Here is a 19,456-nt window from a genome sequence, read left to right on the forward strand (position 1 = left end):
CATGCCCAGGAAAGCAGAAATGACCACAACTGCGGGGCAGTGGTGTGGACGTCGAGGGAGCACAGGGGTGTCTTCTTTCTGCAATACACCTGGACAAGTTCCTGAACCTCTGGGCCTCAGAGTCTTCCTTGTCTAATAGGACAGGATTTTCCTTTTCCTTCACCTCCTTCATCTTCTCCAACGGAAAAGGTCTATAGCGAGACAAAAAGACTGAGACTTTAAGCTAATAACAAAATGAGGCAATGATCGTCGAGATGGGCAATCTTAGCAAGACACAGGTTTGTTAATCCGGTGGATACTCCGAGTACCCTAGGTTTACACAGGTCAAACAGAGGCCACCAACTAAAATGCCCAGAAGGACCAGTCTGGTCATGCAAATGAGCAAAATCAGAGAGAGCAATATCTACACAACAAGGCCTAGGGGTCCTTAATGAGCCAAAAGCACACGGATCTGCCTAAAGGGGCAGGCATGACTCAGCTCAGAGCTGTTGTTGCCATGTGGGAACGCAGGCTCAGGGCTGAGAAATCATTCCGCTTTCGGTTTTTTATGCCAAATCTTATTTTTAAATTTACCTACCAGGTTAACTGTTTTTAAAAAAATATTTTATTTATTTATTCATGAGACACAGAGAGAGAGAAGTAGAGACACGGGCAGAGGGAGAAGCAGGCTCCCTGCAGAGGACTCAATCCCAAGCTTCCCTGATGCGGGACTCGATCCCAGGACCCCAGGATCACGACCTGAGTCAAAGGCAGATGCTCAGCCACTGAGCCACTCAGGTGTCCCATGTCAACTTTTTTTTCCCCTATGTCAACTTTTTAAAAACAGTGTGGGTCAATAAACCACACTTTGTTGAGGGGAGCCTCCCTCTTTAAGGATTCCTCATAAGAAGAGACACCTATGGGAGTGACACATGGTCTCTCCCACTCTTCATTCATTCCTCCCCGGATGGGGAGAAGTAACTTACCTGGTCAATGGGTTTGGAGGAAGCAACTGGGTGTTCACAACCCAATACCTTCCTCTCCCTTTCCCTTGGGAGCTACCCACCCACAGTGTTCTGTCCTGATGAAGGGCAGCCTCCCCCAGTACCCCAGAGCTAGGTCTCCAACTCTGGGACTCCCACCACTATAAGCCGTATTCTCCAACAGCCACTTTCTCAAGAAGGTGATACATGACCTCCGTCAGCTTCTCCGTGGGTCTTCCTCCTCAGTCAGTTCAGCAGCTTCAGCAGAGAGAAGCAGCCCTATTTATTGTGTCAAACACCAGACTCCAAGAGTCAGCTCCAGTTCCAGGTTCTATGTTGCTCCCTCTAACCACAAACCAAAATTTTTAGATACCAGATGAGGGTCCACTATATCCCACCAGGGCAAGGGTAAGATCTAGGCTTAGAACCTCGAGGGTCAGGGGAACCCTGGGTGGCACAGCGGTTTAGCGCCTGCCTTTGGCCCAGGGCGCGATCCTGGAGACCAGGGATCGAGTCCCACGTCGGGCTCCCGGTGCATGGAGCCTGCTTCTCCCTCTGCCTGTGTCTCGCCTCTCTCTCTCTCTGTGTGACTATCATAAATAAATAAAAATTAAAAAAAAAAAAAGAACCTCGAGGGTCTTCTGGTGATCACCCAGGATGGCACTTGGGGAGATGGGAGTGGGGAGGAGATGGAGCAGATTGTGGGAAGTAAGAGAAGAGCGAGCGGAGATCCAGAAAGAAGGCCACCCAGATACCCATCAAGGGAGGACAGTATGTGAACCGCGGGGTTACTCGGTGCGAAAATACAGGAACATTTTGCACCATCTTCTGGACGTCGTTTGCATTCAGGATCACTTCATAGTAAGGTTATTTGCTTTTAGGGAACGGTCTCTGCTTAGGCACCCTTCCTAGGGGATAACATGAAAATAACAACACCCCCCATCCCTCTTTCACAAGGATCAAATGAGTTATCTTTGAAGAATCTGACCGTAAGACCTTGTTATCTGTATCATGAACAATATAATTCAAGATTCCAAGAAGAGGGATCCCTGGGTGGCGCAGCAGTTTAGAGCCTGCCTTTGGCCCAGGGCGCGGTCCTGGAGACCCAGGATCGAATCCCACGTCGGGCTTCCGGTGCATAGAGCCTGCTTCTCCCTCTGCCTGTGTCTCTGCCTCTCTCTCTCTCTGTGTGTGACTATCATAAAAAAAAAAAAAAAAAAGGGTGCCAAGAAGAGTCAAACTTACCTATTCTGAAATTTACTTTCCAAAACCCCAGAGAACTAACATCAGGTGTTCTTTTCTTGAGTATGATTTAACAGCCATCGGGAACAAGAGGAACTAATAGCTAGGGAAAAAATGTTAAATAGCAAAATGAATCGTTTTGGGGCTCGTTCACTGAGCACTTACTGAGCATTTACTATACGCCTGTCCCTGGTCCCAGAACTGGGTGGGCAAAGGTGAATATGTACTCTGAACAAAGAGAGTTTATAGTGGTGGCAATTTCCGGCAATTCAATGTGCTGGGCTTTTGCTTTGTTTTATTTTAACTGCAAGTACACTTTAAAAGAATGTTTGGGAATCATAGCTCTACAATAAAATATGTTTTGTTTCACTTCCTTTAGCCGTTACTTTATGACAGCGCTGACCTTCTGACCAGAAGCAAAATTCTGGCCTTTCTAAATATCCCATATTGGCTGGGCTTAATGGGTTTTCAAAATAAATGGATTGGATTTCTCAACCTGTCAAAATACAGAGCACAAGGGCTCTTTTGAACTTGAGAGGCCTGCTCTGAGCAGAGATTCAGAGTCCACCATCTGAGCAGGGAGGTGAAAGCCAGTTTATCAGCAACCTGTTATTTTTGATGGAAGCAGAGGTGACCGGGACAAAGAAATGAGCTCAGGGAGGTCACACTAACTTGAATATGATGTCACCTGGGGCAATCCAGGCATCGGCTGTCTTACACTTTCTCAGGAGGGAATTTTCGAGGATTTTAACCCAGGCAGAAACCAAAGCCTCACCTGACAGCTCCTGTGAGACCATCCCTGGGAGGGGGCCGGAGTAGAGGTTGGTACCACCAGGAAGATGATCACAGGTGCCCATGGTGGATGAATAAGTGCAGGGTTAGCTATAAAATGATGGGCCATGTTATCATTAATAACAGAAGCATGGAAAGATGCTTTGAGGGACGCCTGGGTGGCTCAGTGGTTGGGTGTCTGCCTTTGGCTCAGGGCGTGATCCCAGGGTCCTGGGATCGAGGCCCGCATCGGGCTCCCTGCAGGGGAGGGATGAGCTGTTGGTAGTGGTCTCCCTCAGCCTATGTTTCTGCCTCTCTCTTTGTATCTCTCATGAATAAATAAATAAAATCTTTAAAAATAAAAAAAAAGGAAAGATGCTTTGATGGTAGACCAGCTTGAATTTGTACCCCAACTCCACGAGTTTCTAGCTGTGATCCTGAGCAAGGTGTCTGTATGCCCGTCTGTGAAGTGAGGCTGGTAACAGTACCAACCTCACAGGACTGTCAAGATGGTCAAACACAGCTCGTTGAATAATTCCTCCAGTAGATGGAAACCCAAACCGGTTGCTCCCGACCGTCAATCTGATGGCTTCATGGTCATACCCAGGGTCTCTCTGAGGTCAAGAGAAACTCCTTATAGATTAAAAAATGCTAATACTGGGCCTAAAGGAAACTGTGATGTTTTAAGGGTTGACAAAAAAGCCAGTGCATGTTTTGCAGCTTTATTTTTTTTAAAGATTTTATTTATTTATCCACGAGAGACACAGAGAGAGAGAGAGAGAGAGAGGCAGAGACACAGGCAGAGGGAGAAGCAGGCTCCATGCAGGGAGCCCAACATGGGACTCGATCCTGGGTCTCCAGGGTCACACCCCGGGCCAAAGGCAGCGCCAAACCGCTGAACCACCCAGGCTACCCTGTTTTACAGCTTTATGCCCAAATCTTATTTAGAGATATGTATAAAGTGGAATTTGAGAACTTTTATGACTGTAAGGCCACTTACAAAATGACCCGCTCCCACTTTCCCACACCTAAAGCCCTGCTCTCTGTGTATCAAAGGGTTGTAGGAGTGTTCAAGACTTGGCTCTTCATATCCTCCTGTCTTACATGCTGTGTGACTTTTAAGCACCTGATCCCAAAGGGAAAAGGAGAAGAGAGGATCCTAGAGGCCATTTACTATGTGAAGGGACAGCCAAGCCCTCCCCAGAAAAGGGCCTCCTCTACAGGAAGTATTTTTATTTTACAATTAACAAAGGCAAAGAGGAAACTTTCCAGAATATGTTGTTCCCTCAAGGCCACAGGATTTAAACCTCCCTGCCACCTAGGCATTGCTCTGAATGAATTATAGGAGCCAATTATTCTGTGAGCATGTGCTGCCCTTGCTGGAATAGACTCCGTGGAGCTCTTCGGTGCCTTTCTCCAAGGGTGGTGGGGGGTAGGGTGGGAAGCTCTTGTCAAGGTTGGGCAGGAGCGTCCTACATGACTCAGCACAGACCCAGTCTTCATAAAGGTGGGTTGGGGTGGTGGGCAAGAACAGGAAAGGAAGGGAGGGAGAGAGGAGGTGGGATCATTAACCCCACCTGGCCACTACCAACAGCTCATCCAGACTGGGTCTGGGGATCACGAGCCATGTATCAGAAGAGAGCCCGGAAGAGTCCAGCTTGCACTATGTGGTGCAGGAGTACAGGAACCCACAGGGATAATCCCACATTTCCATTTTGCTGGCTTCAGCTTCCTAGCCAATTATTAAAGACATCAAGATCTGTCCCTGGTGTTGGGAATTACAAGAGAGAAGGGTTTCCTGGCCAGAATGTGAATAAATTGTGGAAAGAATGTCTGTGGACAAAGGGAAGCACCTATCAGCACTAGGCCAGGAAACTACCTGGGAGCTTCAGTGGCATGAACCAGACAGGGTTGATGCTGCCAGTTTATATGCTTCTGTCTAACTGTTCCTATGAATTGTGAGCCAGGGAACAGTGTTGGTAGATAATCAAAGCAGAAAGGGATAGTCCTCAGTGTTTCTAAGTTTTTCTTCTTTATTATCAGCATCACCTTGACCCTCACCACCAGCACTGTTACCATTATAGTTGATCACTTTTACCATCATTCTTGCCCATGTGCAGTCTCTCACAATTTCCTGGGAACGTCTGCATCCCCTGTGACAATTTGATCATCACAGGAACTCTTTGAAGTGGACAAGGCAATATTAGCATCTCTATTTTCCCAATGTGTAAACCAAGGCTTGGAGAAAGTAACGCTGGCCCTGAGTCATACTCAAGTTCAGGTCTCTTGTAAGTATACCATTCATTTACAGCGCTACAACTTTACTCTGAGAATGGCATCGAAGTATTTAACAACTGATAAAGCTTGGGTACTGACTAGTCGGGACAGAGTCTAGTCATACACAGTGGATGGATCTTGGAGATACTCGAGCCACTGCTCTAAACACCACACCTTTGTATTTTTTGGTCCAGCCTTCTCTGCCATCTCACATTAAGTTCTGTTCTCAAGACTAAAAGATGAGGCATTTAAAGGTGCTATGGTGGGATTATTAAGATATAGCAAAAGCTTCCAATCTTGTCTTCCTTGACCGTCTTGAGATAAGGGAGTAGGGGAGTAGTTGTGGGTGAGGCATGGCTATTACATGGGTTTGTGGGCAGCAGGAAGACACCACTCTTCAGAGCTGGAAGTTTGGGTTCAGGCCAAGTCTTTGGGAATGACATGGCTTTAGATAGAAGAGAGGGCAGGAGAAGAAAAAAGCAGGAATCAGGAGTCAGATGGAAAACAGGACTGGAGTGGGAGCCAGTTGGGAATCAAATGAGAAGCCTATTTTCCACTGGCAAATAGAAGGGTCTGATACTTGCTCCTCCTGGCTCAGGGCAGGCAGACATAGCGGCCTGCTTCATATCGGGATGGGGGTAGATGACAGGCTGCCCGTGTCTCCATAAAAGCTAAAGAAATGTGCACGATCTGAACTCAAAAATTAATAGAAGATAAATCAGGTTTTCACTTTCTCAGAAGCTATGCTAATTTCCGTTCAAGAAGGCTACTCATTCTATTTTTATACTTAGTTTATCAACTCTTCTTATGTACTATTCTTTTATTTCAGAAATGATATATGTTCACAGTTAGAAAAAAATTAACATGGCTAAAGGCAAAAAAAGAAAATGAAAATTAAAATCACCTCTGATTTCTGTATCCAGAAGTAACATGGCTTAAGGTAGAGTGGTTCACATCCTTCCAGAAATTGTCCCACAGATGAAGCTATCATTGTCAAGATGATGATTTACAAATATTTAGTTACTTTATGCCTGATGTTTTCTCTACCTATCAGTCTTGAAGTTTAGGGACGTTATCTTTGTTTGACAATATAGACAATACAAGGAATCTGAAAATATTTTATTGCAGGGGTATCTTGTTGATATCATAAAATCAGAGGCAGAATAATATTTATTAGAAATATCCAAGCACAGGGCTCAAAAACAAATCGCTTGTGCCTGAGCAGCATTCTGTGTTTTCAAAGTGGCCATGTAAAACACAAAGCCCATTGGAACCATATATCACTACCACATAAACAATAATAACAATTCTTGATTTATATCTTCATATTTTCTGCCTTGTTCTTGCAGAAAAGTTGGTAAAGGCTGATTAGACTGTTACACCTACTTTTTTTAGAAGATGAAAGATAGGAGAAAATATTACCACAATGAGAGAGTAGGGGGAAGCCCAAAGGAAAATCTGTTTTTTTAAAAATCTGGGACTTGTCAGCATGATACACAGCTCTGAAGATTAGAGCAAAGCAAAACAAATGTGTGAGTTATTTCTTGGATCAAAAGTTTCAATCATCTTTTGGGCTCACTTCTTAGGCGTTTGGATATCTGTAAATGATAAACAAGATGGCAAACAAATTTTTAAAAAAATATCCAGAATGTGAGGCTTTCAGGTGAAATGGTCTTTAACCATGTTTCTGGCTACAGTTTTCATCAAAAGAATTTCTATCAGCAGGGGGAGCAGAGCTTAACATTAAGATGAAGGTGTGTTCCTTTTTTATGAATATAATCCTGCCGAACTGATATGAAGCAGAAATGTGTGCAGAGATATGTCACCAAACAAAGGATCCCGGTTCCTCTCTTTTAACAGGGAGTCATCTCTAAGAAATTATTCTGCAGGATTTTTGACAACATATGTTACTACTTCTTACAGAATGTCTACACAAAAGGTGCTTGGTTAATTAAATCGTGTATGCGGTAGGGTTGCAACAGTTGCGGAATCCTCTAATTTGGAATTTTTTTGATACTTTAATCACAGTGTCCCCCAGTGTTATTGGGTCTTTTTTTTTTTTTTTTGCCCCAGCTCCCACCCGCAGGAGGAGGGAGCCAGTGTCATTGGGTCTTAAAGAATGTTGCTTAGTATGCATTGAGATCTACTTGCCCAGAATTCAACAAACTACTCTCTGAGTTAGAAAAGAAATCCTATTCTTACAGAGCCTACCTCTTCATTGGGGGTGGGGGGTGGGGGGGGCGTGGATCTTTGTCATTTCAAAACATAGGAAAAGACCAGGAGAGCTCAGTGTTGAGTTGCTATTGAGAAAGTTTCAGAAAAGGGGAAAAAAATTGTTGTGAGCTAAAAGGCTAAATCTCAGCACTGCTCCTTCTGTACTAAAAACAGTAAGAAGAGAAAGGGCAGTAAGAAAACAAAATGAAACAAAACAAAAGGCGAAAATGGATGCTCTACTCCATAAGATCATATTCCATGAAAATAGGAAATAGGAGAAAATCCAGGCAAAAGGTGATGAAAGAGGAAGGTCATGGAATTGGCAAAAGTGGAAGGGAAGCTGGGAACAGAGGGAACATTTTTAATGCCCCCTCTTTCTCTTTGTTCCTTAAAGCAAACATTTATGGAGCACCTGTCTTGTGCCGGGCACGGTACTAGGTGCTAGGGATAATGGTAAAGACGACACGTGGGCCTGGCCCTCCTGGGACTTCAGTGAGGGGAAGGGCAATAGCCAAGTAAGCAGGTAAACAAAGCAGATATAGCCTTTATTAATTGCTGCGAAGGAAACAAATACAGGAACAAGGGGCGAGTGGAAAAACCTACAGTAGGTAGAGTGGCCAGCAGAGGTCTTAGCCAGGAAGGCACTTTCACACTGATGTGGAAAGAATGGCAGAAATTCTGTTTCCAGTGTTGGGAAGCCCTGCAAAAACACCCAGCCAGAAGGAGTTTGCATGACCAAGAACAGTGAGAAGGCAGCCTTGGCTCCAGCCAACTGGGGCCCTTTGGGGGGGGGGATGGGAGGGTGGCAGTGAGATGAAAATGAGAAACTTGTGGTGAGGAGCTTGGATTGTGTTCTAAGAGCAGCGGGAAGCCAGTGAAGACTTTGAAGCAGGGGAGTCACAGCATCTGGTTTGGTTTTGAAAGATCACCGTGGCTCTGCCTCACACCATATACAATAATTAATTCAAAATGGATCGTGGACCTAAATGTAAGAGCTAAAACTATAAAACGTTTAGAAGAAAACCTAAGAGTAAATCTTTCTGGCCTTGGATTAGACAAGGTTTCTTAGCTATAACAGCCAAACACAAGCAAGCAAAGTAAATGGACAAATTGGAGTTCTCAGATTTAAAAACTTTTATTTCAGGGGACCCCTGGGTGGCTCAGTGGTTGAGCATCTGCCTTTGGCTCAGGTCATGATCCCAGGGTCCTGGGATTGAGTCCCATGTCGGGCTCCCTGCAGGGAGCCTGCTTCTCCCTCTGCCTGTGTCTCTGCCTCTCTCTGTGTGCCTCTCATGAATAAATAAAATCGTTAAAAAAATAAAAATAAAAACTTTGATTTCAGAGTACACTGTCATGAAAGTGAAAATACAACTCATAGAATAGGGATAATATTTGCAAATCATACATCTGATAAGGGACCTCAATCCAGAACATATTAAAAAGAGAAAAAAAAAAACAAAAAAAACCTCTTCCGGGGCATTGGGGTGGCCCAGTGGGTCAAGTTGCCTTGGCTCAGGTTGTGATCCCAGGGTCCTGGGACCAAGTCCTGCGGGCGGGGCCGGGAGGACTGTTTCTCCCTCTCCTCTGCCCCTCCCCCTGCTCGTGCTCACTTGTGCTCTTTCTGTCAAATAAATAAATAAAATCTTAAAAAAAAAACTCTTACAACTCAATATTAAAAAGACAATTCCATTTTTTAAAAATGGCAAAGGACATGAATAGACATTTTAGACATTTCTCCAAAGAAGTACAGGTGTCCAATAAGCACATGAAAAGATGCTCTACATCACGAATCAGTAGGGAAATGCAAATCAAAATCACAATGACATATCACTTCACACTCAGTAGGATGGCTATTTTAAAAGCAAAACTAAAAAAAAACCCGAGAACAAGAACAGCAATAACAAAACAGAAAGGAGAGTAGTTGTTACCAGGGACTGAAAGGAGAAAGTAAGGGGGTAGGGTTTCAGTTGGGGGAAGATAAATATGTTCTGGAGATGGATGGTGGTGATGGTTGTACTTAAGGCTGCTGAACTGTAATAACTTAAAACAGTAACTTTTATGTTATGTATATTGTACCACAACAAGGAAAAGTCAAAAGGGGAAGGGGCAAAGGATTTGTACACACATTTTTCCGAAGAACATATACACACGGCCAATAGATGTGTGAAGAGATAGATGCTCAATGTCACTGGTCCTTAGGGGAATGCAAATCAAAACCACAATGAGAATCCCCAAAACGTCACACCCACCAGGATGACCATACTCAAAAAAGCAGACAATGACAAGTGTTGACAAAAATATGGAGAAATTGGGGCACCTGGGTGGCTCAGTGGTTGAGCACCTCTGCTCATGATCCCGGGGTCCTGGGATCGAGTCCCCCATCAGGCTCCCCAGAGGGAGCCTCCTTCTCCCTCTGCCTATGTCTCTGCCTCTCTGTGTGTCATGAAGAAATAAACAAAATCTTTTTTAAAAATGTAGATAAATTAACCCCCTCATACATTGATGGTGGGATTATAAAATACCACAACCACTTTGAAAAACAGTTTGGCAGCCCCTCAAACATGTCAAACAGAGTTACCATGTGACTCAGCCAGCGATTCCAGTCCTAGGTACGTACCCAAGAAAATTAGAAACATATGTCAACACAAAAATGTACATGAATGTGCATAGGAACGTTTTGCACGACAGCCAAAGAGTAGAAACAACTCAAATATCCATCCATGATGACCAGATAATCAAAATATGATCTATCCACACAATATGACATTATTTTGCCTGGAGGATAAAATACTGCTACATGCTATGACAGGGATGAACTTTAAAACCATGCTAAGTGAAAGAGACCAGAAACAAAAGAGCACATACTGTCTGATTCCATTACGACAAAATGTCCAAATAGGCAAATCCATGGAGATGGAAAGTAGATTAATGGTTGCCTGGAGTGGGGTAGGGGGCTGGCTGGGGAGGAAGGAATAGGAAGAGACTGCTAATGGACACCGTGTTTCTTTTTGGGGTGATTAAAATGCTCTATTAGGGGCACCTGGGTGGCTCAGTCAGTTAAGCGTCTGCCTTCAGCTCAGGTAATGACCCCAGGGTCCTGGGACTGAGCCCCGCACTGGGTTCCCTGCTCGGGTGAGAGCCTGCTTCCCTTTGCTCCTCCCTCTGCTTGTGTTCTCTCTAATAAATAAAATCTTTGCAAAATAAAAAAATAAAACACTCTCATTTTAGATCAGTGTTGGGATGGTCGCACAACTCCATGAAGACACGAAAACCACTGAATTGCCCACTTTATTTTTTTTTAAGTTTATTTACTTAAATAATCTCTACACCCAACATGGGCCTCAAACTCACAGCCCCGAGATCAAGAGTTGCATACTCTTCCGACTGAGCCAGACAGGCACTCCTGAATTGTGTCCCTTAACGTTTTATGGTATGTGACTTCTATCTCAATAAAGTTGTTGTTATCCAAAAACAAAATAGAAAAAAACAACAAAAAAGATCACCCTGGCTGCTCTATGGAGAAGACAGAGCGAGGGTCCTCAAAGGAGAGAAGTGGAAGCAGGTGATCAATTAAGAAGCCATCAAGGCAATGGGTGACAGTGAATCACGTGGGTGGGAATCAAGGGAAAGAGGGCAGGTGGTTTGGGCGTAGGTAAATGGGTTATCAGGTGGTACCATTTACCACCCACCGGAGAGAGCACTGGGTTTGAGTCCAAAAGGGAAAACCTGCACGAATCATAACCCTAGCCCAGTGGGGCAGGTGCATTCATCCCCATTTATAATGGAATAAATGAGGATCATCAAAGTTAAAATACCCTAATAATCATTAGTGCTGTGATTAACACCAGTCTGACTCTGACACCCCTGCTCTTTACTGCATGCTATAGGAGGATTTTTTTTAAGATTTTATTTATTTATTCATGAGACAGAGAGAGATGCAGAGACACAGGCAGGGGGAGAAGCAGGCCCCATTCAGGGAGCCCGATGTGGGACTTGATCCCAGGATCCTGGGATCATGCCCTGGGCCTAAGGCAGATACTCAACCACTGAGCCACCCAGACATCCCATGAGGAGAGATTTAAAAAAAAAAAAAAAAAGAGGGAGGGAAAAAGAAATTGTGAAGCGCTACTAGTCGGAGGTGAAGAGGGACGGGTCAGTCACCCCTATGGAGCATTTTTGCCACCTGGTTATGGCCTAATACCTTGGATGTGCTGTTACCAAAACCCAGAGAACCCCCAAAATGTCACCCTCAGCTCCTGGTCAGTAGCCAGAGGTTAATTCTTCTCCAATTTGCTTACAACTGTCTCCCGCAGAGTGCTGTAGCTTCCTCGGGTCAGGGCCCCCTCCTCTCTTGCAGGACGCAGTGCAACCTCCTCTGAACTGTGGCCCCGCGGTGCTCCCACCACACCATGCGTGCCCCAGCAACGGGTGCCGGAGTGTGCACACGCTGGCACACGCGCCCATCCCTCCTAACCCCTTTCCCATCACTAGAGTGCTCCTTCTAAAATGCAAATCCATTTCATCATCTGCCTTAAAACCTTTCAGGGATTCTCAGTTTTGCTCGGGATCAAGTTCAAGCGCCTCGACACAACTTACAAGGCCCTTCACTGTCTTGACTGAGAAACTCTTTAGCCTTTCCTCACTCTTCCCCCGACCCCTGCCCAGCATCACACACCCTTACCCTGCGCACCAGCCACACTAAATGATTTTCAGTTCCCTAATAACCATGTTCTCACTGACCTCAGGCCTTTGCATGTGCTGTCCTGGCTGAAATAGCCGTCCCCGACATTGCACAGCTAACTGAATCCTTCTGTCTTCCATCGCCCTCCAGGTCAGGGCTAGTTTCCCTTTGAGACGTCCTTATGGCCCTCTGCACAGCCCCTATCAGTACGGTGGAATTAAGGAGTGGCCTGCGAGGCCACCCCCTGGAGCCCCAATCTATAAGAGAATAAAAATCATAAGAGATGTAATGAAATCAGAAAATTCTCTCCCAGAATTCTCTCCCGGAATATTCTTTCCAACCACATAGGGCTATTAGGCCCATCCTGTACAAATGAAATGAGAAGCAGGTAGATAGGTCGACTCATTGATGATAGTTGGATAGAAGGATCGATAAATATTTCACAGTATTCACCCTGGGTCCACATCTCCTTGTTTCAACCTAGCAGAGCACTCAGATGCAGGACCAGGGTTGGATGTCCAGTTCTGCTACTTCCAGCTGCAGGATACCTCCTGGGTGTGTTGGGGGGAGATAAAGAAATCCTGAAGGAAATTATCTGGCGTATTACCAGTCCCAGTTGGTGCTCAAAAAATGCTAGTGGTATTTATTGGCTAACTGACTCATCAGATTCTTTAAAAACCTGTGTCCTACACTCAGTGTATGAGGCTGCGCCTCCGCATCGTGCCAGCTGCACACCTGACAGTGTATCCTCTGGTTTTCAAGGACCACTCCCTCCCAGTGCCCTTCCTCACCCACCCCTGTCTCAATTTTAAGCTTTGCTTGGCCAGAGCTCCAGGCTCCCAGGTTGACAAACCCACATCGCCACCTGGAGGGCGGCATGGGAATCTGGGGAAGGAAACAAATTCAAGGCTCCAGAGAAACCAACGCAGCTGTTTTGTGCTGGTGCTAACAAGGCCAAGTTCACAGGTTCACCCCCAAAGGGGCCAATTAGCTTTACACACAGCGACACTTCAGAGCACAGCCCCAGCCTCTAACCTTGGCCCCTGGTTCACACGCGTGTTGGTTAGAAAGTGGATTCATCAGGCCAATCCCATTTTCCATAATTTCTTAAAAATCCATTTGTAAGGCCGTGTGGTAACAGTGAAGATGGGCAAGACCTGCTCCCTAATTTTAAGGAATCCTCAGCTGCAGGAGTGTTTCCCAAATGATTCCTGAGACATCAGTGGGAGGTAGGAGGATAGGTGGCTTTGCAGTATTCAATTAGTTTGGGAAACACTGATCTAATCCAAGTCAGGCAGGTTCTCTATGGACAAGCTTCTCAGAGCCTTTACCATGTTAATATGCACTGTTCACTTTCCAACAAGGATATGTGTGTGCAGTGTTTCCCAGATTTGGATGGCTAAAAGACGTCCCCCCTAGTTTGTAAAAGAGAATAGTAATGAATCGGCTGGCCCCGGTGTGGCTGCTTCCACTGGAACATCTATTTTAAGAAGCAACTCATCCATGGGGAAAAGTTCACAGTCTATTGCTAGGTTTTAAAAAAAAAAGGCAGGCTATAGAACAGTATCCCATTTTGAAAAGATAGAACAAAGATGTCCATACACTCGGGAGGAAAAAAAAATTGAAAGACATAAACCAAAATGTTAGCACTGGTGATCTTTCTGTTGGAGCGCCTGTTGTCTTTCTGCGTTCTTTATATGTTTTGTCAAGGTTTTTATATTGAATATACATGTACATTTTTTAACGTTTATTTTATTTTTTTAAAGATTTTATTTATTCATGAGAGACACAGAGAGAGAGAGAGAGAGAGAGAGAGAGGCAGGCAGAGACACAGGCAGAGGGAGAAGCAGGCTCCATGCAGGGAGCTCGATCCAGGGTCTCCAGGATCACACCCCAGGCTGCAGGCAGCGCTAAACCACTGCGCCACCAGGGCTGCCCCAAACATTTATTTATTTTAGAGTGAGAGAAGAGCTTGCCTGGGGGTGGGGGGCAGATGGAGAAGAGTCTGAAGCAGACCCGGTGCGGAGTGCAGAGCCCAACACAGGGCTTGATCCCATCACCCCGAGATCAAGACAGGAGCTGAAACCAAGTCAGACCCTCAACTACATCTCTACATGTAAATTTTAAAATAAAAAGCACAAAGCATATGCTCTGGGACGGTGCACCATCTTCACAAGATGATTATTACAGAATTCTAGCAAAAGCTAACATTTTCTAAAGGCTAAGCGCCAAATAAATAAATAAATAAATAAAGGCTAAGTGCCCGACACATGAATTATCTAGATTATCTTGTTTAAACGTTGCATAAATCATATGAGATGAGATGTCACTAATTTTTTGTCCCGGTTTAGAAATGGAAAATTAAAGAAAGAGAAACAAATGCTCCAGAACCAGAATTTGAACCCATTACATTCCTCTTTGCTATCTATCCTGCTCCCCCAAGACACACAGACACATACCCCATGAGAGACATGATGCTATTCTTCTTGGGAGAGGGACTCTCTGAAGACAACGATGCTGTCACTTTGCTACATGGCCACTAGCTGCTGTTGATTAAATGCTCGCTGGTACCAAGGATGTTTCTGCGTGCTTCGATGTGTGTAAACAGGTAGATTGGGATCCCTGGGTGGCGCAGCGGTTTGGCGCCTGCCTTTGGCCCAGGGCGCGATCCTGGAGACCCGGGATCGAATCCCACATCAGGCTCCCAGTGCATGGAGCCTGCTTCTCCCTCTGTCTGTGTCTCTGCCTCTCTCTCTCTCTCTCTCTCTCTCTCTGTGACTATCATAAATAAAAAAAAAAAAAAAAAACAGGTAGATTGAAGAACGGCTGGGCTGGCCAGGCCCTCTAACATCTGCCTTCTGCAGTATTGCTTGGGCCATACTCTCTCCTCTTCCTCTCTCACTGGCCACTAGAAACCCTGGGAACCTATTTATTGGGTAAAGCAATTCAGTCCTCTCCAGCCACTAGAGTCATATTCTGCTCTGGTCCCACCGTGGCTAACGTGCTTGGTTAAACAGCAGAATTTCTACCCAATCGTGTGCTAGCTAGTGCTCCTTCTCTCTGTGTGTCTCTCTGCCTGTCTGTCTCTCTTTTCCTTCTCTCGGGAGGGGCCCAAATGAAAAATCTATTTCTTCACTGGGATGAAGCATGTCTACCTCCCTTAAAAGGCAAGAAGTGTCTAGAGTCAGTTGGGATTTTCAAATACTCTTTTTTTTTTTAATCCATTACATGTGCATTCCCCAAGTAGTGTCTTTCATTAATTTCATTTTATAGATGAGGAGCCCGAGGTCAGGTGATTTGCCCAAGTACCAATGCAAGTCTGTGCTGAACCACTATTTGAACCAGTCCTGTCAGCTCCCCGTCACCAAGATTTAGAAGAAAATGGGCCCACTTTGAGCTGCAGGACACAGAAACTTTCCTGAAGGCATGGCTCTTACACTAGGAAAAGTGTGTCAGGCTGACTCAATTTCTCTAGTGCAAGTGACAACAAGCCGGTAAGAACAGACCAGATTGAAGCAACCACGTGGTTCTTCAGGTCAAGAAATCTGGTCCTACATGGGACGCCTGGGTGGCTCAGTGGTTGAGTGTCTGCCTTCAGCTCCAGGTGTGATCCTGGGGTCCCGAGATCGAGTCCTGCTCTGCCTCTGTCTCTGTGTCTCACACAAATAAATCTTTTTTAAAAAAATCTGGTCCTTCAAACCAGTCATCCATGATTTAACTGCTTCCTTCATTGACAAGAGTAACCCTCTGATAGAAAGCCTCACCTTTTTCTCTGCCCCCCCCCCCACTCCTGTTGTCTTCTTCTGAGCCGGGCAATCACCCACATTTGAAAATCACTCCATTAAGCCTAATTTTTTAACCATGGGAAATCTTCCCCTTTTTGCGACTCGGGTCTGGAGGAAGATGATTACTAGACTCTTTCCCTCATTGGGTGGCATCTTTTATCCCAGTCTGAGGCCCCAGACTCCTATGCAGTTGAACAAACCTGTCCTTGTGTCTTTCCCTTGCCTTCCAGGTGAGCTGGCAGGGGAATTTTCTCGCCAACTGAGCCTTAAAGGGCAAGCGAGGCTCAGGGCAGGACGCATCACAAAGCAATCTTGGACAATGTGGGCTCTCCATTACATCTGCAAAATGCCACTGGCACCTCTGACCAGACGTTAATACCACACGACATTGACACCTTGTGATATAGCTGGAGTTTGAGAAATGGGGCTAAGGGTTGATTGGGGTCCAAAAAATAAATCTTTTCTATTGCCACGAAGCAGTTACAGTTGCACAACTGAAATACCAGCCCTTTGGAAAAGCCATCAAACCCACTCATGCAGGTGGGTAATATCGTCATCCAGAGTACTTCCTAGATGCCTGGTGTTCAAAGCACTGTGCAGAGCAAGTTGAGCAAACACAATCTATTATGTGAGACATTTCCAAGGCAGGATATATGTTTCTGATGCTGCTAGTGAAACTTGTTCGGACAAATACCAATGTACTCCTTCCATGGCCAGCATGGTGTGTGTGTGTGTGTGTATATATATATATATAGTAACTAACATTTATTGGATCCCCTTCCATTTGCCAGGTGCATGCTGTGCATCTCACCTAATCTTCAGAGCAACCTTTGAAAGAAAGGCTATTATTACCCCTATTTTATAGATGAGGACACACAGGCTCCTAGGTGGTTAGTAACCAGCCAAGATGATACAGCTAGTAAATGGGGGACCAGGATTCAAATCCAAGACCCCCAATGCCATGGTGTGAACGCTTACTCACTGCCCACTACCTGTATGATTCATGTCTAAGAGTGGCTCCAGTGTGGATCTTGGGGTTTGAGGGTTGGCTAGCCCTGGATTTACATTCTCACTTTATCACGTAATTGGACCAAATAAACAACCTCTCTAAACATTAGTCTCCTCATCTCCAAAAGGTAGATATATTAACGCTTAGCTTTCAGGGTCATAAAGAAATACTTTTGTGACCATACTGCATCCAAAGATCTACATGGGTCAGTCCCAGAACCAGAATCCTTTTGCACAAGAGGAACAGTAGACAGAGCAGGAACCAAAAAACTCCTAGATCAGTAGCTGTTTGGTTTTGTTTCATTTCCAAAGCCTCTAGGCCACGGTAGACATGCAGTACATAGTTGCTATTGCAATTCTTATTTTTACATACTTTCAAGTTATGTCTTTAAATAACTCAGTTTTAAAAAATAAATAAAAATAAATAGATAAATAAATAACTCAGTTTATCTATTTGAAATGCCACTTGAATCAATCTATCCTAACCTCTGTATTTTCAAAGACTCTGAGTTGTTTCTTCTCATTTGTACTAAAACAGAATGAGATGTGTAGCAGCAGCAGCCCCGCCGTCTCCTCAAGCTACGTTCCCTCAAAATTTTAGAATGACTTGTACATGTTTGGAAATCTGAGTGAGTAAACCCCCAGGACCAAGATGCTCCTGGCAAAGAAGTCAAGAGGCCTGCCTCCTGGCCTGGTGTAAGTACAAGGACAACCCCAGGACAACCTCGGGCTAGAGAAGGCCTAGATCGGTGACACAGAGATTTTCCACTGGCCCAGCTCATGGGAATTTCTGATTTCCTCAGCAGTCCTCACTTCTTCCTTGATCTAAGACTTTTCCTTTGTAAGACTCCTATCATGCTATAATTTTTTTAAATTTTATTTATTTATGATAGTCACAGAGAGAGAGAGAGAGAGGCAGAGACATAGGCAGAGGGAGGAGCAGGCTCCATGCACCGGGAGCCCGACGTGGGATTCAATCCTGGGTCTCCAGGATCCCGCCCTGGGCCAAAGGCCAGTGCTCAACCACTGCGCCACCCAGGGATCCCCATGCTATAATTTTTTGAAGATATTTGTGTATTTGAGAGAAAGAGAGAGAGAGATCATGAGTAGGGAGGGGCGTGGGGAAAAGCAGAGGAAGAGGGAGAAGCAGACTCTCCGCTGAGCAGGGAGCCCAACGCGGGGCTCTATCCCACCACCCTGGGGCCTGAGCCGAAGGCAGATGCTTAACCGACTGAGCCACCCGGGTTCCCCTGGCTATAATTTAACCTTCACAGGGCAGCCAGAGGGGTCTTTCTAAAATGTAAATCGGCCCTGCCAACTCCTCTTTGCAATTTAAAATGTCTAATAGCTTCCCATCGCATGGTTCAAATCCAAACTCTATCATGGCTTGCCAGGTCCTACGTGATGTTGCTCCTGACTACCTCTCCAAACTCATTTCTTTCCACCTGTCACTTCATTCACAACACTGCAGCTACAATGGGCTTCTCCTGTCATTCCTGCCTCCGGGCATTTGCCCTTGGTGTTCCTTCTGCCTAGAACACCACCTTAGCTAAAACAGCCTCCCCAGAAACTCTCCTTACACTATTCCATACCATCTCCCGTTAGGGTACTTAACGGCCCGGGAAATTAGCTTCGTGGAGTATAAGCTCCCAGGATCAGGACTAGGAGCTGGTAAACAGCAAGTACTCACTGTTCTCTACACTCATTCCTACCCCCGCCTCCCAGCTTCCAGTCCCTGTTCTACATCTTGGATTTCAGCACAGCTCTGCCCTCCTTGGCTTGGTAATACATTTGGATTTCATTGTCTGGCTCTCTGACCCCAGCGCATTCGGCTCTTTTGACTCCACTTGACTCTTTGTTCTGCAGTTTCCTTGGAATGCAGCATCACTCAGAATCTTGCTTGAGAACCACTTCCTCTGCCATCCTGGGCTGGTCTCAAGCCCACTTCTCAATGCAGAGAAGTCTGTCTGCTAAGGAAGCAGGCGTCTACACTGGCTCTCAGGACTATGGAAGTCTTCACCTGAAGAGGCCTGCTTCGACCACCGGACCTTGAAGCACTTGAAGGAAAAACAGAAACACAACCTCCTTCAAGGGAGGCAAGATCCTTTCTCAGTGGTTTTTGTTGTTTTTTGTTTTGTTTTGTTTTGTTTTTTTGTTTCTTTATGTACCAGGCAGCCAAAACCACTGGACTCTCCAGAAAATCTATCAGGATGCGACTGAAGCTTACCTGACCAGAGCAATTGTCTGGCCCTCGAATAATCTTCCATCTCATCCTGAGAGTGGCCAGCTGAGATGGCCTATTGCGCGTGGCATCACACAGTGATTCCCACAATAATAAAAACCACCACTACTACGATTGTGTACTGAACTCCATAATCAATACTACGGTGTCAGGTACTTTATGTTCATGGTCCCACTTAATTTTTACAAAAAGATTAAGGTAGATGATAATCCCCACTTAACAGATAAGAAAATCAAGGCGCAGAGGACAGGTTGAAGTAATTTGCTCAAGGTCA

General features: G+C 45.2%; 1 long non-coding RNA gene across 1 annotated transcript; it reads right to left on the bottom strand.

Moving 5' to 3' along the window:
- Positions 1-2,207: 2,207 nt before the first annotated feature.
- On the bottom strand, positions 2,208-16,185 carry LOC140613480 (uncharacterized). Its single transcript, XR_012014490.1, has 4 exons — positions 16,133-16,185; positions 12,207-12,404; positions 2,980-3,086; positions 2,208-2,307 (listed from the first exon to the last, which is right to left on the bottom strand). It is a non-coding gene; the product is annotated as an uncharacterized lncRNA (long non-coding RNA).
- Positions 16,186-19,456: the final 3,271 nt, after the last annotated feature.

This window comes from Canis lupus, chromosome 21 (genome assembly GCF_048164855.1).
Source record: "Canis lupus baileyi chromosome 21, mCanLup2.hap1, whole genome shotgun sequence".
In the NCBI taxonomy this organism is placed as follows: Eukaryota; Metazoa; Chordata; class Mammalia; order Carnivora; family Canidae; genus Canis; species Canis lupus.